This window comes from Ascaphus truei, chromosome 1, assembly GCF_040206685.1.
Source record: "Ascaphus truei isolate aAscTru1 chromosome 1, aAscTru1.hap1, whole genome shotgun sequence".
NCBI classification, from domain to species: Eukaryota; Metazoa; Chordata; class Amphibia; order Anura; family Ascaphidae; genus Ascaphus; species Ascaphus truei.
Window position 1 is genome coordinate 394,767,754 of NC_134483.1, and position 26,743 is coordinate 394,794,496.

At 44.6% G+C, this 26,743-nt stretch overlaps 1 protein-coding gene across 1 annotated transcript in view; it reads right to left on the reverse strand.

Moving 5' to 3' along the window:
• NPY5R (neuropeptide Y receptor Y5) overlaps window positions 1-26,743 on the reverse strand; it is a 129,586-nt gene that overhangs the window by 55,844 nt on the left and 46,999 nt on the right. The gene's annotated exons all lie outside the window — the stretch shown is intronic.

Below are 26,743 nucleotides of genomic sequence, written 5' to 3' on the forward strand. Positions count from 1 at the left end.
GTGGCACGAGACAAAGAGGTAGTCGATTCTACTGTATGAGGTATGTGGATGGGAATAAAAAGTGTAATCTCTGGTAGATGGATGGAGCTCTCTCCATATATCCAGTAACTGGGTGTCCTTCAGGCCTCTGTGAAGGGCGGATTGCGCTTTTTTATTGTCAGAGACTCCTCCTCTTGATCTATCTATATCTGAATGCATTGTTATATTGCAATCTCCTGCTACTATGACGCAGCCTTTAGCTACAGAGTTTAATATTTTGAAAAACTTATCAAAGAAAGTTGCGTCTTGTATACAGGGTGCGTAGAGGGAGGCGAATGTGATAAGCTGTTCGTGAATCGTTCCTACTAAAATTATATAGCGGCCTTCGGTATCTTTTTTAATTGTCTGGGAGACAAATGGGATTTTGTTATTAAACAAAATGGCTACCCCTCTTTTTTTGATTGAGGCTGATGAAGCGAAAAATTGGGAGAAGCCCTTGTCTAGGAATTTGGGTGGGTTGTTCTTATTGAAGTGTGTCTCCTGTAGGAATAACACGTCCGCCTGTTTTCTCTTATAGTCCGTGAAAGCTAATTTTCTTTTGATTGGACTATTGAAGCCTTTTACATTGTGAGATATAAAGGTTAACGCCATGTGTTATATTGGAAGAAGTAAATAGTGTGAAGACCCATATACTCACCTTTGGCCATCATTCTGGTGAATCTATCCGATGTTCTTCTCATTAGTATATCGGTTAGTCTCATCCATATGGTTCCGCTTGTCCATGAGGAGGTAGGGAAGAGGACAGAGGGAGGATAGGGAGACAAAACAAGGGAAGCTACAAGAGGGATATAACGTGGGTTAAAAAGCAACACAAAAAAAAGGGAAAATGTAAAAAGGAGTGAACAAAAGTCAGGAACGTGTCCCGGGAGCCCCCGAGGATTGTTCCTGTGCCCAGTGGGCAGGTCTGCTGGTTCCATCGTATGGATGGATCGGACTCCTGTGATGAAGGCAAACCTGCCTGGGACTTGTGGTCGGTCTCTCCTATTGAGGGACCAAAAAGAGAAACACATGCGCGTCGCCGGGGATAACCCCGCCGACACAGTTTCCATAAATGTATTAACTTATTAACTGCGGCAGCTTAACTTGGATGTCTTGAGTGCCACATAACATTGGGAACCTTAATATAAACAGGGACAACAATTGTACTCTACGTGAGAGACCATGAAACCTAATAACAACATAGTCAAAACTTTGTCTGTACATGACAATTATGGAGCAACGTTTGGTAGACTATCTCATATAATTTCTATGGGTCGTTTGATACATGTAACCGAGAAGACACATATGACATATGACAAGTGAGACATACAAGGTATAAAAGACAGATATATGGACACATGAGGTAAATAGGGCGTTAACATCACCGTAGTATAGATAAACGTTTCTATAACCTAAGCATAAGACAGTGAACAATGGGTTAAGCGTATTAACTGAATTAACTGTAATCCCATTGAGGATAATTAACCAGAAGTTATGTGGGGGATAAACATATATAATCTGCGTATCTCTAATATGAAGTGCAGGTCATAACAACTATATATACATTACACTAGAGAACCATATACACTACCTAAGCAACTTATATGTGGATCTTATTTGTGTTCGTCAACTAGTTTGAATTCCCTGTGTTAGTTATAGCAAGTGCTATAATTATATTACATTAGGTAACAATTAGTCAAAAAAGTAATCAACTCCCTAAATATTAAATATACTAATTTGGACTTGATTAAACATCTCTGAGTCTGGGTAAACATTGCCTATATGTAGGACTCTGAGTACGGGATTATACAGCTAAAGTGACCCAAGTAGATATATATGCATATCTGCACATCGTACATAAGTGAACCTCTGAATGTGGATGACTACGTTATTATAATAATTATAACAATATCTTTGGGTACCCTAAATGAGTCTCTTTTTAATAAAGAGTTCAGTATAATGTTAATGAGTGTTGTGATGAGCTAGACTATCAATAACGGGGGCATATTGATGGTGTTAATAGTACTACTGATAGTGTTGATAGTGAATATTAAAAGGTAATGATACATAGTATACACGGTGTCCAGCATAAAGCACCTAGTTATATATGTAGCGAATAACAAAAATAGCGAGTTCTTAGTGTACCTACGCATATACATATATCCATGTATGCACACGTATATAGTGTACCTACATATATATAAACATACCTAAGCATGCACACATGTACATCGCACATGTATATATCACATACATATTCGACCTATAGTACTTTATTATATATATATATATATATATCTACTTATAGTATATAACAGTTCGATATAATATAGCATAATGCAGTACCGTATAGTATAATACATATATTCATATATATATATATATATATATATATATATATATATATATATAGCTACACCTCGTATCCATACATATATCTATTACATATATATACCGTGCACACAATACAGCAGAATACAAGTGTTCAAAAAGTGTATGCACTACATATATACACATAAAGCACATATACAACACATATATATACATACATATATACACATACATATACATATACATATATACACATATATATACATACACATATACACACATATAGCCCATATATGGTACAACACATATACCAACCATATCTCACCAAGTTTATATCACATATATATATATTCACTTATAATCTTATTGTTTTTGGTAACATATGTATTTGTGGTATGTTTATTTTTGGGAAGCCTAATGTCACTTAAACTGTAAAAGGGAACAACATCTGTATATACCCACAAGCGGAGAAGGCCATATGTCATACCGCCTCTCCACTTTAAGGACTACACAGGTGCTGAAGTCTCCAGGGTTTGGGCTCCTGAACCGGGAACGGCCATCTTGGAAATATGAGATCTCCAGGAAGTGTCCGAGATCTCGCCAGAGGGAGGTGCCTGGCAGTGACGTCAGGTCTGTGGCGCAGGAAAGTCATTCTGTCTCCTGCTCACCTCGTGGAAGGACCTGGGGAAGATGGCTGCCGCTTCAAAGTTGTGGATGGAGCTGCTCCAGGAACTCATCATTCTCCAACAGCCCTGTTAGGTCGTTCTCCTGTCTGATGGTGCATGGACATTAGGTTTCAGTCACCTTGGGTGTGGGAAGGTTTCCAAAAGAGCACTGCTGCACGGGAAGGACTTATTTGGTGTTTGGGATTTCGGTAGTATCACTGTTTTTTGATCCATTCTTGGGACGGGCTGCTTTGTTCCCGATGGGGGCGGGTGTTTTCAAGTTGGTTGATGGGGAGTGAGAGGGGCTCTGAGGTGAACCAGTGACACCGAGTTTGGCCAGAAAGCTCTCCCCGTCCTCCGGTCTCCGAAGGGTGTGTGCAACCCCGTTTTTAATAGAGAGCAAAGCACAGGGAAACAACCAACGATATTTAATGTTGTTATCCCTGAGTGTCTTTGTAACATGGGCCAGTGCTTTTCTTTTGGAGAGGGTAGCTGGGGCAAGGTCCTGGTAAACCTGAAGTCTGATTCCTTCAAACTCCAGAGACCTTGCTTCCCTTGCAATCCTGCACACCTCTTCCTTAGTGCGGTAGTGATGAAAGCGGGCAACAATATCCCTGGGGGGGAGGTCTCCTGCTTGTGGCTTACCGCGTAAAGCTCTATGGCAGCGGTCTAAACAGATTTCAGACTCCGGTTTATCTGGGAACAAGTGTTCCAGCCAGTTGTTGGTGAAATCTGCCGGGTCTGTTATACTTTCAGGGACTCCTCGCAGACGTATATTACACCGTCTGTCGCGGTTTTCCGCATCCTCTGCTTTATCTTCTAAGAATTTAATCTTTTCATGTAATGTGCTGACTTGTTCTTGAGTCTGTATCAAGGTAGCAGTTGTTTCGTCTGTTGTTGCCTCTAAGGTGGCGGTCCGCTCTCCTATTGCATCCACGTCTTGTCTGATGGCCCACAGCTCTTTCTTGAAGAACGTCTGCATTTTGGCACAGAATTCTTTCAAATCCTTTCGCCGGACCATCTCTTCATCTCTATCTTCTTCTGTAGAAGGGTCATAATCGGGATCCATGTTACTTGATTGCGCGGGAGTCCCCGGCTTATCAGATGACGTGGCCCCCTTCTTTCTGAGATATGTGGATATCTGCTGATTTTTAGTCCGTGATGTTTTGCTGGAAGCCATCTGCGAATGATTATTTGTCCTTCGCTATGTTTAATGTGTGAAAGTTTATTTTTTTGCCGCTTTTATTTCAAATATATGTGCCGGTGGGGATGGAGCTCTGTGATCAGGACTCCATTCTCTCCACCGTCGCGCATGCGCCTGAGCTCTTAGTTTTTGAAGACTTTCTAGATCGTTTGTTACCATATTGATAAATATTTGTACATTGGCACAAATGACAGATGTAGGCATAAATACTGATTTTTGTTTAAGGCCGGGGTCCTTTACCTTGGTTCTTTTTTGAATCCTCCAATAATGCCATAAGGTATTTCATATAACCCAGATCTGCAGGTTCAAGGGCGGAGGTGCCTTGATGTTTGGCAAAGATATGTTTTATCTTTCTATATAGTTTATGTAACAACAGTTTTTGGGCAAACAAGTTGGTGTCTTTCACCTATTCAAAAGTGTTAATATTAACACCAAAACCGTTCACTGGTCTTCAGTGAGTACATAATCAGAGATTAAAGATTTGTACATCTTGGGATAGGGGTTGGCTCTAGATGCTGAGTAATACCTGTTAATAGGTTGGGCATCTTCCCCTTCTCCTTTATGCCCATATATCTCTGTCTCTTAAACTGTCCACTCTTATTCCTCCTTGTCTTCCCCTTTGTCTTCGGGTAGGGGTGCCCTGGAATGCACTAAAAAAGGCACTTGGTCTCTTTGTGTATGGCTAGGTCTAGAAATATTTTTTTACTCTATGTCTGAGGCTTCCTATTGCTGGAGAATTCATTATGTTCCTGATTAAATTTTTTGGCCCGTATTTGGTGTCTGTAAATAAGTCTTTATTTGAAGTCTTTAGTATCTACAAAAATCTTTTTGTTTCATTTCTTGAATTTACAACTACATTTTTAATGTTGTTTTTCAATTTATTTAATCAATCCACAAAATCAGCATAGGATTTCCATTTGTCAACCTCTTTTAGTTTTGTTTCCAGTTCATTGTTAATGGATTTTAGTTGCCTTATAGTCAGCCAGTAGTTGTATAATTTTTTTTGAACACTGGATTAAAATAGTATTCTTATCTTTAATAACGGATTCATCGGTAATCAGATGGTTTGGTGCAAGGTTGATCCCTAGTCCTCTGGAGATAATGTCGATTTGTATGTAGTATTAAAAATTGAACACTTCCAACCAGTTTCCTCTGTTGTTTGTGAATCCTATTTCTATTTAACATCTATCATTGAGAAATATTTCTCCAGCATGTGCTGTATCTCTCAGATGAACAATATTGCCTGTCAAGATTCTACTACTGTAGGTGCCAACCTGAAAATTATTTAGTCTGTTTTGCCCTCTAGGTAGCTTCTAAGCAGTGTTCCCTTTTTAACAACATACTGTACATGAGGACAAATCATTGCAGAACTTTATTTTTTACAGGAAAATGTGAGTACTAATGAGTAATCATTCAAGTAGAAAAAATTATATGAAAGGGGTTTTTCATCTTCATTGTATCAAAATGTATTGCAATCCACCATATAAATATAAAAGTATTAAATTAATAAATAAATAGAAAACTGGGGGCAATGCACATAACACAGTATTGTTATATTTAATTATACATGACTAATTAAAGATGGCATATAGGCATAGGGCATTACAGGCAATTAAAAAAACTGGTATATAACACATTGGGCCTCATTCAGAGAGGGTTGATAAAAATTATCGCCAGGGCATTTAAAATGCCGTTTTTTGGGTGTTGCTATCACGGTATTCAGAAAGGCTCGATTACCTGTGATAGAAAAATTCCCAAAACGGGAAAGCATCGAGCCTCTGAAAAGGCCTGAACCGACGATTCATTTCTGCTGCAGAGACAGCGGCTCTGAGAGAGCCGCCTCTCCCAGCTGAAATGTCGCCCGAAAATTATTTATTTAAATATACATTTCTTTCATAGTGTATATGTGCAGTGGGTCTCCGGAGCTGAACCGTGTTGGTTTCAGGTCCAGGGACCCCCTGCTTCCCGAGATACAGGCACCTTTATGGGTGCCGGTATCTCCTATGCAAGGAAATGTCCCAATCACGTGACGCGGGACATTTCAATGCAGAGGGATACCGGCACCCCATAATGGGGCCTGTATCTCGGGAAGCAGGGGGTCCCCGGACATAAAACCAACGTGGTTCAGCTCGGGAGACCCCCTGCACATCTACACTATGAAAGAAATGTATATTAATAAATATTTTAAGAAACATCAATACAACCCCCCCCCCCTCCGCCCAAACCCATACAGTACAGTAATGGGCAAAATAACTATTATCCAGATATGGATAATAGATTATTTGCCCATTATTAAACACTGCATTAGCATTCAAAAATAAAGTAAATAAATACAGTTATACTTACCACAACAGCAGGTCCCTCTGTCCTCCGTAGCAAGAAAGCATATACAGTATACAGAATACAGTACATAATAAAGACATTCTAATGGCCCCTAACCCCTTAATCACCTTAGCGGTTACTAACCGCTATAGTCATTAAGGGGTTAACCCACCCTGACCCGATACAAACCCGGGAGGCCTAAGCACCCACCCCTGACTGACTATACCCACACTGTACCCATTGAGTAGTATTGTGGTACATCATACCCATATAATAATAATATGGGCATAATAAGCCTCTATAGCACTCAATGGGCCCCCTAATTACAGTACATTAATACACAAGACACACAATAATAAAATATAACTAAACTCCAAAAAAACACACTTCACTAAATAAAAACAGTAGCCAGCTAATCCAATCAATACAAGCAATAATAACATCAACAATGAATTAATTAAACCATTAACCAATTAAACCAATTAATTCCTAAACCAACTCAAAATGAATAGTAACACTAACCAATCAAAACAATTAATTACTACAACATTAATGAATTTAAACAGTAACATACAAAGAAAGAAATTCTAACAATATCTGAAATAACCATAAAACGCATTAGCTAACATAATACAACATTAACTATAAACGAACAGCAATCGCAAACATTTTATTACCATTAAGCATGAAAAAACAAACAATCACATCCACATAATAAACTGAAAGAAAAAAAAACAACAGCAATACCAAGCCAGAAATGCCCCCCAAATATTGTCATAATAATGTATTATCTGTACCCTAAAGTGGTACAGATTAATATATTATCAGTCAATGTGCCTCCCCCAAAAAATCAAAAAACACATCCAATGAATAAACCTGTAAAAAGAGACATTTACAAACATTCAATATATTACTTACCATTAGAAGCGGTGGCCCTCCGACTCCCGGGGTATCAGGAAGCTCATGTACCTTGAAGCCCTCCAACAGCACCAGATGCCATCCGCCATGAAGATCCGGATCAGGTAACCAAATCTTCTTTTTGCTTTCTTTAATCACCTTCTTCTATCTTCATCTGTAACCATTTATTGATCTTCTTCATCTTCTATCTTCTTGTTGTAATCCAAAAAGCCCCATGGTAGATCCCAACCGATGTTGTCTCGTCGTCTTCTTGGGCTCAAATGAGGTGTCACGGCCTTAAATAGGGCTTGTGATGTCACATTTAGCCTCCAAATGGTTAACAGCCACCTGATTGGCTGTTAAAACCATGTTCCGACTTTAATTGTTTTTTTTTTGACATGACGTCACTTAAAGGGAATGATGCCAGTCAATCAGAATGGCTATGCTTCATTTTAGGTGACGTCACGAAGTCGGCGTCACATGGTATTTCAGCCAATCAGATCGTGGGAACCAATTCCACACTCTGATTGGCTGAAATACCTTGTGACACCGGCCATCTTGGATTTAGTGACGTCATCTTAAAGGGAATGATGCAAGCCAATCAGAATGGCTGTGCTTATCATGCCCATATTATTATTATATGGGTATGATGTACCACTATACTACTCAATGGGTACAGGGTGGGTATAGTCAGTCGGGGGAGGGTGCTTAGGCTTCACGGATGGGTGAAGGGAGTATTAGCCCTAAGGATGGGTGTCTAGACCTTGCGGGTGGGTAGCGGTTGGGTTAACCCCTTTATTACCTTAGCGGTATTAGTCACTAGTAGTGCTGTTGCACTGGTGATTGGACAGCCACGTGGTGCCCTGCAGTCAGAGACCAGGCCACAGGACACAGGCCACATAGACATTAAGTGAGACACTGCAGCTGGAGCTCGCCTCAAGAGGTGGATCGGGACTCATAAGGAGTGAGGGGATTGGTGTCGGAGGCCCCATGGCGTCGTACCTGACTGATCCTTTGATCCGACGGTGACACCTGGGTACAGGAGTGCCCAGGCAGGTATTCTAAATGCACCAAGGGCTCATAACACATTGCGGTAGCGCTACCTCAAACTTTGGGTGGGATTGTTCTGCAGACACTGGATGTTTAGGTGCCCAGGGCACCTCAGTATTTTGGGGGAACCACACAGGGGTATTGAGTATTATATGGGTGTATTGCTATTGTGCAGGTGTTCATTATATGTTATTGTGTGTACAGTAAAGATTAGTTATATACAGAGTGTGTGTATTATTCCTTACTGTGTATTGGTTCCTGCAAAGGTTTATCCAGCCCACGCTGGGATCCCTCATTGGTGGAGGCACTGCACGCAAGGAGAAAGAGCTCACCCCAGGCTCCCAGAGGCGGAGGCTTAGGCCTCCTGTGAGCATCAGCTAAAGCAGCACGTGTAGTTGCCCACGTAGTTTCCATAGGCATAGGGAAAGGGGGCTACATGTGTATATACAGCTTAACCCCGTTATAGCGCGGTCCTCGGGGGCCACCCGCGACCACCGCGTTATAAACGGGGTCGCAGAAAAAAAATGGCCGGCGAATTTTTTTTTTTTTTAAAGTTTTTTTTTTTGTGGTGGTACCGCGTCCACCGGAGGGGGAAAGCTGAGAACTCTCCCAGCATTCCCAGACCCGGTGGGGCAGCGGCAACAGCACACTTCTGCTTCCGTCTTGCGAGACCAAGCTCCCTTAAAGAGACAGTGTGTGTGTGTGTGTGTGTGTGTGTGTTTGTGTGTATTTGACTGTGTGAGACTGTGTGTGTGTGTCAGTGTGTCAGTTTGTGTGTGCAGTGTGCTGTGAGTGTGTGCAGTGAGTTTATGCAGTGTGCTGTGAGTGTATGCAGTGTGCTGTGAGTGTGTACTGTGAGTGTATGCAGTGTGCTGTGCAGTGTGCTGTGAGTGTATGCAGTGTGCTGTGAATGTATGCAGTATGCTGTGAGTGTGTGCTGTGAGTGTATGCAGTGTGTGTGTCAGTGTGTCAGTGTGTTTGTGCAGTGTGCTGTGAGTGTGTGTGTGCAGTGTGCTGTGTGTATGCAGTGTGCTGTGAGTGTATGCAGTGTGATGTGTGTATGCAGTGTGCTGTGAGTGTATGCAGTGTGCTGTGAGTGTATGCAGTGTGCTGTGAGTGTGTGCTGTGAGTGTGTGCTGTGAGTGTATGCAGTGTGCTGTGAGTGTATGCAGTGTGCTGTGAGTGTGTGCAGTGTGCTGTGAGTGTGTGCAGTGTGCTGCGAGTGTGTGCAGTGTGCTGTGAGTGTGTGCAGTGTGCTGTGAGTGTATGCAGTGTGCTGTGTGTGTGTGCAAAAAAGAAATAAATATTTAATTCGGGGTCCACGCTCAAACCGCGTTATATGCGGATCCGCGTTATATGCGGATCGCACTATAACGGGGTTGAGCTGTATATATATACAGTGTATATAAATATATATATATAACAAAAATAAGCAGCTGGCACTCTATATAATAAAAAACAGTGGTGGTGCTAGTCCCATAAAAATAAACAAAACATATTACCATCCTTGCGTCCGGCAAATAAGAGACAGCACTCACTTCCAGGGGAAAAAAATGTGTATTCAGGCATATGTGAACAGACAACCGATCCCGACGTTTCGGCTCCGGAACGGAACCTTTCCAAAGGGGGGTGCAACATACAACAAACAGACAGGGTATATATACAAGAGAAACATACAAAAATCACCTGTGTATCATTACCTAAGTGTTGTAAGCCCGCGAAAATCAGAAGCAGCTTGATGTGAGTGCCGATCCACCATCTTGGAGGGGGAATCGCACTGCGCATGTGCAGTACAAAAGCAGACAACTGGAGATGCCACCTCGGATGTGGCATGTCTATCGCGCATGTGCAGCTCTGATATACACCATCAGCATACCTAAACGGCACAGGAGGAGTCAGAGGGGGGTGTGACTGTTCCCTCAGTCCAAAGCTGATAGTCAGCACATGCGCAGAGCCATTAGTCCCTCCGTGATGGCTGCATACATTGTAGTGCACTATAATAAAGAAAAAGAAGAGCACAATAGTAACATTTATTGTGGACATATATATATATAGGAGACACTAGCCAATCCAAATATACAAAAGATATAAAAACATTTCATAGGCTATTAGTATCTATATATATATATATATATATATATATGTCCACAATAAATGTTAAAATAACACTCATAGCTCCTAACATAGCATTTATGGTAAATATCCAAAAAAATATAATACTCTAATGTCCCATGTTTATTACTAAGGCTAATATAAATCCAGCCAGTAAATATCTGATTGAAATCATAGCCAGAGATGGCAGTATTTAGGGAGATCACCTATATCTAAAATATGATTAATAAAGGCATAAGTATGGATAACTGACCAATAAACACTAGCAAAATCTGATAATGGGGGCAAATCGCTAGACAAAAAATGTGAGGACAGGGAGTGAGAAAACACAAGGAAAAAGAATATTAGTGGAAAATATCCACCCAGGAGTAATAAACATGCAGCGTAAATATTCTAATATCAACCTATCGCAGGCAATTACTTTGAGCCATAGGCTATAATTAATATATAAAAAATCAAGCACCATACTGCTAGTTATCAAATGAGTAAGGAAAAAGCAAAATCATACACATTATTCATTATTAAATTTATAAGAAGCATCCTAAACTTAGGTCCTCATTCAGACCCCTTGGGGTCACGGTGTTCAGATTGAAAATGAATCTCGCTTCCATCTGTAACAAGATCTTGTTTCTATTTAGCGCGGTCCTCGGGGGCCACCCGCGACCACCGCGTTATAAACGGGGTCGCGGGAAAAAAATGGGCGAATTTTTTTTTAAAGTTTTTTTTTTGTGGTGGTACCGCGTCCGCCGGAGGGGGAAAGCTGAGAACTCTCCCAGCATTCCCAGACCCGGTGGGGCAGCGGCAACAGCACGCTTCTGCTTCCGTCTTGCGAGAGCAAGCTCCCTTAAAGAGACAGTGTGTCTCTGTGTGTGTGTGTGTATTTGACTGTGTGAGACTGTGTGTGTGTGCGTGTGTCAGTGTGTCAGTTTGTGTGTGCAGTGTGCTGTGAGTGTGTGCAGTGAGTTTATGCAGTGTGCTGTGAGTGTATGCAGTGTGCTGTGAGTGTGTACTGTGAGTGTATGCAGTGTGCTGTGCAGTGTGCTGTGAGTGTGTGCAGTGTGCTGTGAGTGTGTGCAGTGTGCTGTGAGTGTGTGCAGTGTGCTGTGAGTGTGTGCAGTGTGCTGTGAATGTATGCAGTATGCTGTGAGTCTGTGCAGTGTGTGTGTCAGTGTGTCAGTGTGTTTGTGCAGTGTACTGTGAGTGTATGTGTGCAGTGTGCTGAGTGTGTGCAGTGTGCTGTGAGTGTATGCAGTGTGCTGTGAGTGTATGCAGTGTGCTGTGAGTGTATGCAGTGTGCTGTGAGTGAATGCAGTGTGCTGTGAGTGTGTGCTGTGCAGTGTGCTGTGAGTATGTGCAGTGAGTGTGTGCAGTGTGCTGTGAGTGTGTGCAGTGTGCTGTGAGTGTATGCAGTGTGCTATTAATGTATGCAGTGTGCTTTGAGTGTGTGCAGTGTGCTGTGAATGTATGCAGTGTGCAGTGTGTGTGCAGTGTGTGTGCAGTGTGTCTGCAAAAAAATAATAATATTTAATTCGGGGTCCACGCTCAAACCGCGTTATAAGCGATCCGCGTTATAGCGGATTGCGCTATAACGGGGTTAAGCTGTATATATATACAGTGTATATATATATATATATATATAAATATATATATTGTTTTTGAATAATATCTAGCAATTTTTACCTTTCTTCAAATCCAATGTTCTCCACTTGAAACTAATTTTAGAGCAATAGAGGTTTCGCAACAAATAATTATTAATTTTTAAAACATCCTTTTCCAAGTGTATCAATATTTATTTATCACATATTTAAAAAAAAAATAGAAATCTGAACATTTGATGTTTGTGTTTATTATACTATGTATGTATACTGTATCTGTATTTATATAGCGCCATCCAGGTACATAGCACTTCAAATCAGTAATACACGTGACATAATATTATAACATATACAGTAGTGGGAATAAGCCCTTCAGACATGAGTCACAATACAAAAAGGAGTCCCTGTCCCAAAGAGCTTACAATCTAAGTGATAAGCAGGGGAATTTACAGAGACAGTAGGAGGGTGTTATGCTAAGTGCATTGGCAAGAGAGCATTCTATACAATATGAGATGTTTAGTATCAGCCAGTAGAACTGCCCATACTGTATGTTATGTATTATGTGTAGCAAGGTATCCCTTGGGCTACTAATGCCCCTACTTAACATATATGCCCTAGAACTAGCGCAGGCAGTGTTAGGGTTAAATCTATGCTCCTTGCTGCTGCTGTAAACAACTCCCTTGAGTGAGTGACAAGGAGGGTGGGCCTAAAACCTGGGTACTGCCCTATCAGGGGCTCAGACCTAGGACCCTCCACAGGGTACAAAAGGGGCAGCAGCCCTAAATTTAGTACAGAGTTGGAAGTGTGGAGCCAGGGCTCTGGTTCACCTTCCTTCCCCTCCCTCAGGGGAGTAGGATCTTCTACTAGGGTGTGTGGGAGTCAAAGATCGACCTTTGGGGCCTCAAGCCCTGGGGGTTGAGTCCAGGGACAAAAAGATCAGCAAACTGCGAGGTGATCTTTTGCTGGGTTATGTAGGGTCCAATGGAAGTGAGTCTCTCTTGCTGAGGAAGATGTATGCTGTAATGGATTGTGTTGCTGTGTACTGATGTGAAGCAATAAAGACCCAAGTTACTGTTTTGTACTTCTGCCTGAGACTGCAGTTCTTCAGGGAGGGAATGAGAGTGTTTCCCTAGGGGACTGCAACTATCCACGACAGGCCCTGTGGGAATGGAGGCGCTGCATCAAGAAGAGAAGGTACTAAGCACCAAACTCCTGTCCTGATAATCCCCACTACCACCGGCGGATGCTCAGAGCCTCATGTGAGACAGACAAGTAGCACCAACACCATGTAACCACAGGAAATCTCCATTAGGGTGGGGGAAGACGGGTTACATATGTAATTGGCTTTAAAATTACTTTACCTATTTTTAATTGTTAAATTTTTGTGTTCTATTGATACTAAAAGATGCATTGAAAGGCCCTCTTAATGCTATTTACTTGAGTGAACCTTATTTTGTGCTAGAGTTTAGCATGGTTTCTTGAATATAGGCTATTATCTTTCACACTGATCTGCTTATATTAATCTGGTACTGCATTTCATATGATCTATCATAAATAAATATAAACATAAATACAAATCAGGATTTATAAGACTTGCTCCCATATATATCTACTTGCCTTTAAGTTTATTGCACATGCCACCTCATAAAAAAGTTGTAGCAAGACTTATTGTCGCTAGAACCAGATTTTTAAAAAAATTGTCTGTGCCGATCATGCACATTTTAAGTGAAACTTCTTTGTCTTTTGTCACTGTTTTGTCACAGAAATTGTATTTGTAATGATGATCTTTTTAATTAAAAATCAAAACATAATTTTAGTGCCAAAACGCAAAGAAGTTTAACTTAGAACGCGTTTTAGCACTTCTATATTTACAGTAACTGAATTACTTGTGTGTGTTTGTGTGTGTGTCAGTTAGTGTGTGTGTGTGTGTGTCAGACAGTGTGTGTGTCTCTCTTTCTCTATGTGGTGTGTACTATGTCTCTCTCTGTGTCCTGCCCTCCCTCTCTCCTGACACCCCCCACCCCCAGAGGAGCTGCAGACATGGTAGGGCTCTGTCTGAGTCTCCCCCCGGCAGAGCTGCGGACACGGGTGTGTGAGTCCTGCTGCAGCCAGCACCCCGACGAAGGTACGGCTACACAGGGGGAGAGCTTGGCGGCTCACTGAGAAGGGAGATTGGCACATCACTCGGGCGGGCGGTGTTCGGCACATCATGGCCCTCCCCGTGTGCAGCACCGCCCCTCCCCAGCGGAGGTCCCTGCCGAAGGGGGGAGGTGGTGGACGCACATCACTCGGCGGGGGGGGGGGGGGGAGTCATCCCGGGCAGCAGCAGTGTGCGGAGTGAGGAGAGAGGCCAGAGCACGGGACATGTGTGTGTTTCCCCCGTCCATCCAGCACTGACTCCTCCTGGTGGAAGCTGGCAACACTGATGGCCTCTTTTGCCAGGACTGATGTCACTTATGTCACCACTGACTTCCGTCTCCAATCTATACATTAACGCCACTAATGTAGTTTCACTAAAAAGTCTGCAGCGTCACGGACAGTGTGTTTGTGGTTATACTGCAATGGGTCCATGCTTCTGAATCATATCCCTGCAGTGCTAATCCTCAAGTGCCGGGGCAGCCGTAGTCACCTGACCACAGCTTACCCCGGTTCTAGAAACCTTTAGTCTTACTACAGTACATCTGTATGAGTGCTGCCAAACTGTCAATAAAGTGCATTTTCAATGTTACATTCTGCATTGCTTATATTCCTTCAATATGTTTGTTGTGCATGTTGTCCTTACTGGTCATTACTTTTCTTTTTTTCCCTAACATAATCATATAGAGGTACAGTACTTCATGTGAAGTCTTTCAGTATTTCTGAAAAAATATTTAAAAGACCTTCAAACAATCTCAGATTTGTTCTGTAACTAAGCAACATCCTTTTCACATTTACATAATGTATCAGCTCCAACACAAAAAGGTGCAGATATAATATGCTGTAGCAATTTTTGTTAGGTTTATGGCTGCAAATGCTTAAAGCTATTCAATAGGTATTATAGAAGATATTTCGGATATCTGTAAAACTCATTAACAAAAGATTTACTGTAAGGTAAAATATTATCAATGCCTATGTAGCCCATGTTCCTCCCCCCCCCCCCCCCAGTCACAGATCGTGCCTCTAAGGTGTATTGAGGGCTTGCTACATGTATTATGGTGATGCATACCTGCTTGGAACAGGAGGGCCTGAGTCTCCCGCGTTGGTGTGGGGGATAACAGGGCCAGGCTTCTGGGGTATATGCCTCCATTCTTTATGGTTGTGGTGCAGCGCCTCCATTCTCTGGCGAAACCTAGGGGATAGGTTGGAATCTTCCCAGAGAAAGCCCTGGTCCCAGGGCGAGAGATTCCAATCTCACACAGTCTTATATAAAACAGCAATGTCTTTATTGTCTTTTCTCAATGATGCAGCACACAGCAGCAGTTCATCGGCAGTATTAGTCACGGCAGTACACAGGTATCTGACCTCCTCTCCTCTTCCTCCAGGATTTGTACCCCTGCAGGATGGCTGTAACGGGGCCTCAATACCCCTACCTCCACCCGAGGGTAGGCCCTCTGGGTGAGGCTAGATCTCCCCCATCACCCCCTCAGCAGGGTGAGGGACATTGGTCCACTATAGCTGTATCAGCTCTACTCATACGGGCTCTGAGTTATTCTCTCCTGTCTCCTCCAAACTCACTCAGCTCCCTCTCTCTCTGAACTGTGCAGCTCACATACTCCTCTCATCAGCTCCCAGGACAGACTGGACTATCTGTCACATTCTCCTCTCTCTTCAGACTCACGACCTCCACACTCCATCTATTGACTCTCCAACAGAACAGAATTCAACAGCAACTCACTCCTCCAACAGACTGACTCAGACACACACAGGAGCAGCCCACTAAATAGATACAGCCCTGCCCCTTATGATGTCAGCAGGACCTCCCCTCTGTCTCAGGCCTGCCACAGAGTCAGGGGCCTACCTCTATCACTCAAGGCAGGGCTTGGTGGGGGAAAACCCTATGATTACTACTGGCGCCTGCCCTTGCCAGGGCTTACTCCAGTAGGAGAAGGATAGGTAGCCCACTATTTCTTACAGGGGCTACACTCTCCCTCTGGCGGAATCCAATGGTCCCCACTTGCACCATCCTGCGGAGAACAAATCTGGGAAACAACACATTGCATGTTAGGACATTAGCAAGCCATCCACCAGATGGCGTAACAACAACAGCAGCCGGGTACTCCCAACGGGGAGAACCAACTAGTAATAGTGCTTTGGTTCAGGCTTCCGCACCTTTCTCCCATTATGGTCAGTTACAGTTATATAGTAGGGCTGTACCGACCCAGATTCTGGCCGGTAGATGACACTGTGCATGTATATGCACCGTCCTATACTCCAGACCCGGACCACCTCACTGATTCGGTCCTCATTGTGGTAACCCGGCTTACCAAACTTTGTTCTTAAGTATTCTTGTACGGCCTCCCTGAGCCAACTGTCTCGGTTCTCTTCAATTTCTCTCATTATGGGTTCAGGCACATATGGATACTCGTACCCGTGGGACTGTCTATACCGGAACACTATGGCTCTATCTGCCCGGCTCAACTTGGTCAGTTTCTTATGGCCCACCCTGCTTGGCAGTACCCAAAACTCTGGTTCTACCGGAGCAATATCGTCATACAGAATACTAGGCCCCTTAGGAAGAATAATCTGCTCTAATTCATCCGCCACCTCCTGAGGAGTATAGGCACCTACCGCCCACCAATGATCAACTATATTGTTCCTGATTAACAGGAACCTGGTGCGGTCCATACCTGCGTGGTACCCAGTGAACAGGGGTGCCCACAACTTGTCACGGTGCTCGTACTCTGAAAAGGGGCTACCAGTATCTACCTCCGACTCCACCTGTGATGAGACACTGGACGTACCCGCCTCTGTAGAGCGCGAGCAATCTCTTCTCCCTTTAGCGTTGAAGTACCTAGTAGGGTTCATTTTATGGACCACTGTGCTTACAGTCCCGATCTCAGCAGTAGTATGGGACCCTCGGGCCCTCCCTCTAGATACAGTAGAAAATGGTACAGCGTTAGGTATACGAATTAAATTTGCATACGGTATCTCTCCATCAGATCCTTCATCACTTAACTCCCAATCCCGCAAATCCTTGGAGTACTTGGGGTATTTCATTAACTTATCCCCGCTAGGTCCCAGTGATAATACTCGTGACGGGGCAGGGGCAGTGGCCGGGGCAGTGGCCGGGGCAAGGGCGCTAGGGGCTGGGGCAATGTCCATTTCCATGTCCAGCAAGCGGGTAATCCCGCGACCAGTGGGCAGTTTCTTGCTTGCTCTCTCCGCTGAGCCCCTTGATCCTCTGCGAACGCCGTGGCGGTCAAGGGTGGCCAGTGCAGCCGCCATGGCGGCTCCTCGGGCCGCAAAGATGACCACCGTCCCTCCATGCCAGCCGGAACCGGAAGTGTCGTCATCGTTGCCGCCCGCGGAATCTCCATCCGCTCCGTGGTCACACCGGAAGTGCGTCGAAGACCGAAAGGGGCGGTGGTGGATCATCCGGTCCACGGACGGGTAAGTAGGCCGCACGCCTCTCCTTCTCGTCCTCTGCAGGGGCTGTCTTTGCCCGGCGGGAGTAAGGGGGTGGTGGAGTCTCCTTACCGCTCCGCTGAAGTCTGATGTACTCGGGTCCCTCTGGATCCGCCTCCGACGCTGTCTCCACCGCACTGGGAGTCACCACGGCCGTGGGACTTCTACGGGCCTCAGGCCGTACCAGTGCTCGCCATCGGGAGGTGTCCGTCCTCGTCTGCTCCCTCTCTCCGGTAAGTGGACTGCCATCTTTGTTACAGCTGGGGTGGTTCGCCGGTAGGCGCATCGCCACCGATGAGGCGCAATCTTCTTCCTCCGAAGACGACTTGGTCGGATCCTCTGCTAGGGAGTCACCTGGGTCTTTTGCGGCCCCGCCAGTGGGTAGTGGTACGAAACGGGCCCGCTCCAGTACCTCCACTGCGGTCGCGCTCTGATCCGCCGGATCTCCGCTCGGCTCTGTAGTTGGCTGGGCCTTGGTTCCCACCTTGGCAGGGGTGCAGGGAACTAGGGCAGCCTCGTCGGTTGTCTCCGCCACCTCTGTTAGGGTTCCCGGAGAGGCACCCCGAGGGGTCTTGATCATGGGCCACGGTTCAGCAGGCCACAAGTAGAATGTGCCACATTGAGGGCATCGTGCCTTCGTGCTTGGGGCCGGTCCGGGTGTCCTGCAGTGTATGCACAAGGACCGGAGGTACTCTCGGCTGTCGAGTTCCACTACCAGGAAGCCTCCTGGGAACTGGAAAGTGGTCATGCTTAGCTCTGACATTTTTAGTTCAGGGGTGGAACAGTTCAGTGTTTCAGCTTCTTGCTCTTCAACAGTCAGGCAAAAGTGAAGTTCCTCACTCTCACTTCCTGTCCCTCCCTGCGCTGGGGAGAACGCTCCTGATTGGCTCTCCTTGTGCCCCCTCCCTCTGGTGGAAACAAGAGGAGGGGCACTCCTTCTTTCAGTGTGACGTGGCCTGGTCTGTTGGCCAGTCACAGCACAGGTGGGTGGGCTTTCGGCTTTCGCGCCGCTCCTTTTCCAGGGGATCTGGGTTTGGCGCCAAACTCCTGCACATCTCCCTCCACATTTCTCTCACAGTCTCTTTGCACGATTCACGTGCGCGCTCCAGAATTGGCGGGAATCGCCATTTTAACTCGGCGGCTAACTGCTGGGCCGTGGATGCCGCTGCTGTCGCCATTTTGGACTCTTTCTTGCTCCGCGGAGCACATGTAGTGATGGCCGCCATCTTTGATGAGCCCACCAAATGTATATCAACGCTATTCTAAATGTCTAGTGCAAAACTCGTTCATAGACACTGACTATACTCACTGACACTCTCTGATGCTCTCTGCATGCTATCTCTCTGTGCTTTACCCACTAGTATGATGTGGCATACCCCAGGCTAGGCAGAACTCCTTCTCTGTGCACCGCACTCGCTGACGGTTCCTACAAGTACTCTATGGTGTGTTTTATGTGGGTGCTGGCTAGTGTACCGGGCATCTCCCTAAGTACGGGCGTCTCCTACTTTTGGCCACTCATAGTGCGGGCCCTGGGCCATGGTCCCTGGACAAGTTAACAGGCTAACCCCCCCAGTTGCCTCACACTACCTGCCTCAAGGGACTAGGACAGCAATAGCCATACACCCATCCTACATCACCCTCTTAGGGCACCCAGGGCATACTGTGCGGGAATCCACGCTCCCCTGACTACCCCTGGTATTACATGCCCTACTCTCTCCAGTACTTGCACGGAAGGTGCACTTCACTCTTCCCGCTCTGCCTTGCTGAAAGCCTGTCCTGTTCTGGCTCTCAGCAGCTCGCCTGCAAATGTAGCCCATGTTCCCCCCCCCCGGTCACAGATCGTGCCTCTAAGGTGTATTGAGGGCTGGCTACATGTATTATGGTGGTGCATACCTGCTTGGAACAGGAGGGCCTGAGTCTCCCGCGTTGGTGTGGGGGATAACAGGGCCAGGCTTCTGGGGTATATGCCTCCATTCTTTAGTGGTTGTGGTGCAGCGCCTCCATTCTCTGGCGAAACCTAGGGGATAGGTTGGAATCTTTCCAGAGAAAGCCCTGGTCCCAGGGTGAGAGATTCCAATCTCACACAGTCTTATATAAAACAGCAATGTCTTTATTGTCTTTTCTCAATGATGCAGCACACAGCAGCAGTTCATGGGCAGTATTAGTCACGGCAGTACACAGGTATCTGACCTCCTCTCCTCTTCCTCCAGGATTTGTACCCCTGCAGGATGGCTGTAATGGGGCCTCAATACCCCTACCTCCACCCGAGGGTAGGCCCTAGGGTGAGGCTAGATCTCCCCCATCACCCCCTCAGCAGGGTGAGGGGCATTGGTCCACTATAGCTGTATCAGCTCTACTCAGACGGGCTCTGAGTTCTTCTCTCCTGTCTCCTCCAAACTCACTCAGCTCTCTCTCTGAACTGTGCAGCTCACATACTCCTCTCATCAGCTCCCAGGACAGACTTGACTATCTGTCACATTCTCCTCTCTCTTCAGACTCACGACCTCCACACTCCAGCTACTGACTCTCCAACAGAACTGAATTCAACAGCAACTCACTCGTTCAACAGACTGACTCAGACACACACAGGAGCAGCCCACTAAATAGATACAGCCCTGCCCCTTATGATGTCAGAAGGACCTCCCCTCTTTCGCAGGCCTGCCACAGAGTCAGGGGCCTACCTCTATCACTCAAGGCAGGGCTTGGTGGGGGGGAAAAACCCATGATTACTACTGGCGCCTGCCCTTACCAGGGCTTACTCCAGTAGGAGAAGGATAGGTAGCCCACTATTTCTTACAGGGGCTACCTATAAAACATTTAATCCTAAATTATATAAACAGAATAACACAGAAAATGCACTAGTGTGTTCATAGAGAAAATAAATTCCTTAATGGTGTACTACTACTCAACTAATTAATGGAGTATTACTAGATGATAAAAATGTATTTTTAATAGGCATAATTAAAATGATTACAGCAAGGAAATATAACAAACGCATAATGGTGCTCCTAAATATAGGGAGTTAAAAGGGTGTTCATCCCGTGTACTGTGTACCAGACTCAGGGCAACTGCATAGACTTTAACAACTGCAAATAATGTATACTGGTACAGTATACTTAGTTTGGAAGGCTTAATTCAGAGCACAAATGCTCAGCCTTTACACAAACTCAGTGGTATAAAGTGGGTCTGGTTACAGGTCGCTTTTGATACAGACTCATTGGAAACAAATATAAGACTCACTGGAAACAAATATACTGGTCGGCATCAAAAGTATAGATACAAATATATCATATGATTGAAAGAAAAAGAAAAGAAAGCGCAAAATGTCTCATGGTGTACTGTAGTAAGCTAAAATGAAAATGTATTAGATGCAATGGTAAAGGATGCACATACAAAAACAAAAATGAATAAAGCAGTGGGTTTAAAAACCGTATTGGCCAGAATGGAACCACATTCCGTCGCTCTACTCTCGAGGCCAGCTAGGTAGTCAATAGATAGCCGTGGACATCCCCCCTAAACAGAGATAGTCATCCATGGCTGCCATGCCGGTATCCCTCTCTATACTCGGTCCCCAAAGGGGGCTGCTCGCATATCCTCCAGGGGGAATTTCTTGCTCGCTCACTCCCCGAGCAACCGAAAGGGATGTTTGGGTGCTGTTTTAGACTTTGTGCAGTGTAGCAATAGACTTGGCTTAGTCTCCTCCACCTTTGCGAATTTTGCACTTTTGAATTTGCCGGTCCAGAGGCGCTGATGTCACCCATGACACGTCACTCGAGGCAAGTCAACGGCTTGGAGATTTCCCCTGCCTGGGAAAGCAGCTCTGTCGTTTGGGGAGTGACGAGCTTAGAGAGCAAAGAGAGGGATACCTGTACGGCTACCATGGATGACTACCTCCATTTAGGGGGGACGTCCCTGGCTATCCATTGACTTCCTGGCTGACCTGGGCCGTGGAGTGGTGGATCGTGGTTCCATCCTGGCCAATATGGTTTTTAAACCTACTGCTTTATTAATCTTTGTTTTTGTACGTGCATCCCTTACCAAAGCATTCAATACATTTTAATTTTGACATACTACACCATGAGAGGTTTTGCGCTTTCTTTGTCTATAGATTTGGATGCCGTCATCTCATTTTATGTCGCAGCAGCAGACTCTCCACTATTCCCCAAGGGATGTTTTACATCATTTTATTCACTACACTTAGTTTGATTGTGTTTGTCACCTTATGTACATTAGCCTAATTATGCACCTTATTCATTTCTAAACATCACACCTTGATTGATATTTTTAATAGTTTAATAGTTCACCATTTATATATTTGTTATACACATTTTCTGCACCTTTTGGTTTGTGTTTTTCGTTATATGATTACTTCATTAACAGGCTCACACACTGTTGCCTTTCAGCCTTCATATTGGCATACATGAAGAATCCTTCATCAAATAAAGTTAAAAGATAGATGATCTGTACTGATAAATTCCAAGCTGCACCCTTACTGCCAGTTGTGGATTGGTATGCTAGTTAAGTACCGATGTAGCCTTATGGTTGGTCGTGCTGCCCTCACGAAGTCCGCCACAGCATCATCTCAGTGAGCGTGTGAATCCTACTGGACAGCTTCAGTCTGTAAGAGATGGGCAGCAAGAGTAGACTGAATCGGTCACTCTCCCTGCACCCTTCTAATTGGCGATCGCACGGCTTTTATTTTAATAACACAGTAGTGAAGCAGGGGGTCTCCGGAGCTGAACCTCATTAATTTCAGCCTCGGGGACTCCCTGCATCCTGAGTTACATGCCCAGGTATAGGGTGCTGATATCTCCGCCATGTTTCACTGTCCTGCATCACATGACCGGGACATTTAAACAATGCAGAGAAATACCGGCATCCCATACCGGGTCATGTAACTCGGGAAGCAGGGGGTCTCCGAGGCTGAAATAAATGCGGTTTAGCTCTGGAGTCCCCCTGCTTCAATACTGTGAAATTAAAATAAAATAAAAGCATCTTCATTAGCTTAGCGGCTGTTCGCTAAGGCAATGAAGGGGTTAAACCTGAGTACCTGGTTTATTGGGGGTAGTGGGGGTAGATAAAGGGAGCAGTTGTTTCAGGGTGGGTGGATAGGCCTATTGGGAAGGTTGCGGGAGGGGTTAGCGCCTACATCAACTTAGTAGTAGTCACTGTTATGGTAAAGAATGGGTTAACCCCTCCCACTACCCACCTGAGAGGCACAACCACCCACCCACTGGCAACTACCCCTTCACCCACCCCCTCTACCCCAATAAACATAAAAATACAACAACTCTACTACCCACCCGCTCTACCCGTAAACCCCCGCCCCTGCACCAAACATAACACAATGGGCAAAATGCCTATTATCCAGATCTGGAATATAGTGCATTTTCTCATTAAAAATAAAATATTACCCAGCCAGCATATAGTAAACAAAAGTTGCACTTACCCCTGCCAGGATGAAGGCCGTCCTCATCTCCCCATCTTCAGTGGGCACCGACAGTAAAATAGAAAAAACAAACTACTGGCCTATAACCCCTTAATTGCCTTAGCGGTTATTAACCTCTAAACCCATTGATTGCCACTGTGGTAAACCATGCCACAATATGGGCATGGATTGCCACTATGGTAATGAATGTTCAAGCTAACAATTAAAAACAAGCACTAATTAAAATACATAACATTTAAATTTAAAAAAAATCTAATATTATTGGACATTTTCGAATAAACCCATTGATTGTTACAGTCAGTAGCAAACCATGTCCATAACGGGCAAGCTAAAACATTTGCCAAAGACGTATTGATACTGTATACCTTTACCGGGATGACTATTTACTCTAATCATCCAACTGTTACATCAACTCTTGCCCCATGACAAAATGATACTCATCAGCATGAGATGCAGAAGACAATGATCCTCAATTGCTTGAAGAGGCGTTTCCGATGAGTACAGTAGTTCTTCTTTCTTCTCCAACAGGTGCAGGAAATGTTGACCCTATGGGTTCTTGGGATCAAATGAGACATGACAGGCATTATGCAAGGCCTGTCGTCACATTTGACTGACACATGGTACATAACCAATTTGATTGGTGTATGTACCATGTGATGGCTTCCTTTTTTTTTATGCTGTGACATCATCTTAAAGGGAGGGAAGCCAGCCAATCGGGTAGCATATGCTTCCCTCCCTTTAAGATGATGTCACTTCAAGGGACGGGAGTTTGGATCATGTGCACTATTCTTTAGAAAAGCTGAATAGCCTGCTTAAAAAGAAATATCTAATTGCCAAAATAAAGAGATGAGATAAAGATATAAGTGAGAATTTGGGAACAGGGTAGAGGCAAGAGGTTTCAGGAGGCAGAATAGATTGGGGTCAAGACTGCATATGGTGGAGGTTGAGAAGAAGAGCCGATGAGACATTCATTCCTCTATAACCAGAGAAAAAGCAGAAGTGGGATGATTAGAAAGGAGTGTGGTGAGCAAGGGACAGTGAGAGTTTCTCTGCGGATAGCTTCCACCTTGCCTTAAAAATAATTGTCAATGCTTGCTGTGTTATGGAAGGAGTGAATGATGATGCAGCAGCATTTCAATAAAGGGAGACAAAAACAGAGAAGAGGTGCCTTAGGTTGGATTTGTGGCTGTTTATAAGAGAGGTGAAGTAGCTCTGTTTGGCACAAAAAAGAGCCGAGTTAAAGCAGGCCAGAATTATTTTGCGGTGTGATTTCCTCCGAAGAAATGAGTGCAGAAGAATAGAAAGAATGTATCTAGGTTTAGTCAGAGTTGTAGGTTACAGTGAAATAAGTATAGGCAGAGCATATTGGTCAAGTAAGGAGGCAAGGGCAGACTTCTAAATTGTGACACTGGTCAGTGAAGTGTGGTAGTAAAGAAAGCTAAGATTCTAGGCTGGATTCTAAAAACTAAAGATCAATGGAACATAAGTTGTCATTATACTGTATCAAGGAGAGGCTGGAGGTTGTGTGTGAAAAATGTGAAAGATGAAAATGAGGTTATGTGCAGAAAGCGGGAAAAGAGAGATTGAGAAATATGATATGGTTGCAAAAAAAGCTTAGCTAGTCCACACAATGAACATCGGCAGACGTCTGACCATGATTATAAAGGTACAGATCCAGCACTATGGTTGGCTTAATAATAATAATAATAATAATAATAATTTATTATTATTAATGGCCCATTGGGATTAGCACAGCGGGGGCACCTGCGTCTGTAATGGCTTGTAAAGTTTATTGAGGGTAGAGGGTGTGTGCAGGGGTCAGTTACCCGGAGTGGGTAGTTAGGCCTCTCAGGTAGGTAGTGGGAGATGTTAACCCTTTCATTACCATAGTGATTACTACCGCTTAGGTAATGAAGTGGTTAACCCATCGCAACCTTCCTGGTAGGCCTAACCACCCACCCTGGGGCGACTAACCCCTTCACTCACCCCATCTACCCCCAATAAACCAGGGACCCTGGCTTAACCCCTTTATTGCCTTAGCTGCTAGCCGCTAAGGTAATGAAGATGCTTTTATTTTATTTTCATAAAACACTATTAAAGCATGGGGTCTCTGGAGCTGAACCAGATTAATTTGAGTCCCAGGGACCCCCTGCTTCCCAAGTCACACGCCCCATTATGGGGTGCCATTATCCCCCTGCATTGTTTAAATGTCCCGTCACATGGGCCGTGACGTGGGAGAATTTAAACAATGCAGGGGGATACCGGCACCCCCATAACAGGGCCTGTTACTTGGGAAGCAGGCGGTCCCCCAACCCCTTGCATATCACCTTTTGGCCTCCTACTCTTTTCAGTCTTCATTAATAGGCTACCTACAGCTTGTAAGGAAGGTTCAATGCACATTGAATTTGATGATACAATCTTATATGCACACAGCCCTAGCCTCACTGAACTTGGACACCTACTTCAATCTAATTTTTCAAGACTTGAATACTGGATTTCGCAAAACACACTGTTTTAAAAAATTGACTAAATGCTCAATTGTACTTGGGACTAAGGCTACATTTCGAAAACTTCAAAACGACAGAGCTACAGATCAGATCCATCTCTAACACCATTCTAGCCTCTGTCACTAATTTTAAGTATCTGGGAATTTGGCTTGACTCCCTCATTACCTTTGAGCCTGTTATGGACTGGCATGTAGGTGAAGTCAGAGAAACATATACACGTAGATTTTATGTTTACTGTAAACAAGCCGTCGGGGGTGTTTATTTACAACACAAGGCAACATAAAATATCGGATACACCATCTCTTTAAGCCAAAACATAAAGCACAAAAACAAGCCTACTCCATCTTGGAGACTTACTAGACTAACAAGGCCCTAACTACCTTACTGACTGTCCAGTTACCAGTCTGAAACACAAAACAGTATCAGGGAGTAATATATATCAAAGTCAAAACTTAGTATGCTGATCCAGCATATGCTGGTTTCTCCAGGCAAAACTTTGGTTTCAGCAGGCTTGTCTGTAGTGCAGGGTTGTTGCTTCCCTGCTGTTCCCAGGTAGATCCCTCTGGGAACAGGAAGCCTGGGTTCCTGCAGACTTGTAGCTGTAGCTGGTGTTTGGGGTCCAGCTGGTCACAGACAATCTTTCTGTGACCCTTCGTGCTTGCTGCATCAGGAAAAGGGACCCTGACAAGAAGTCACTTCCTGCCTTTTAAACCCTGTTCAATCAGTGTATATTTCTTGATCCTTGCAAAGGGCATGCGTTAACTCCTTCACTCCCGTACAGAGCTGCATATTGATATTATGACATTCAAAACCTATGCCAAACTAGGTATACTTTATAGGAACAAATTGTAACGGTTCAGGGAATTCCTTCCTCTCCATGTGTCCCTGGCGCTGTGCTTCCCCCTGCCTCTGATATCCCTTCCATGCCTCCTCGCTCTGTTTCCCATTCCTCCTCCTGCATCCGTCCCTCTGCAGCATCCCCTGACGCT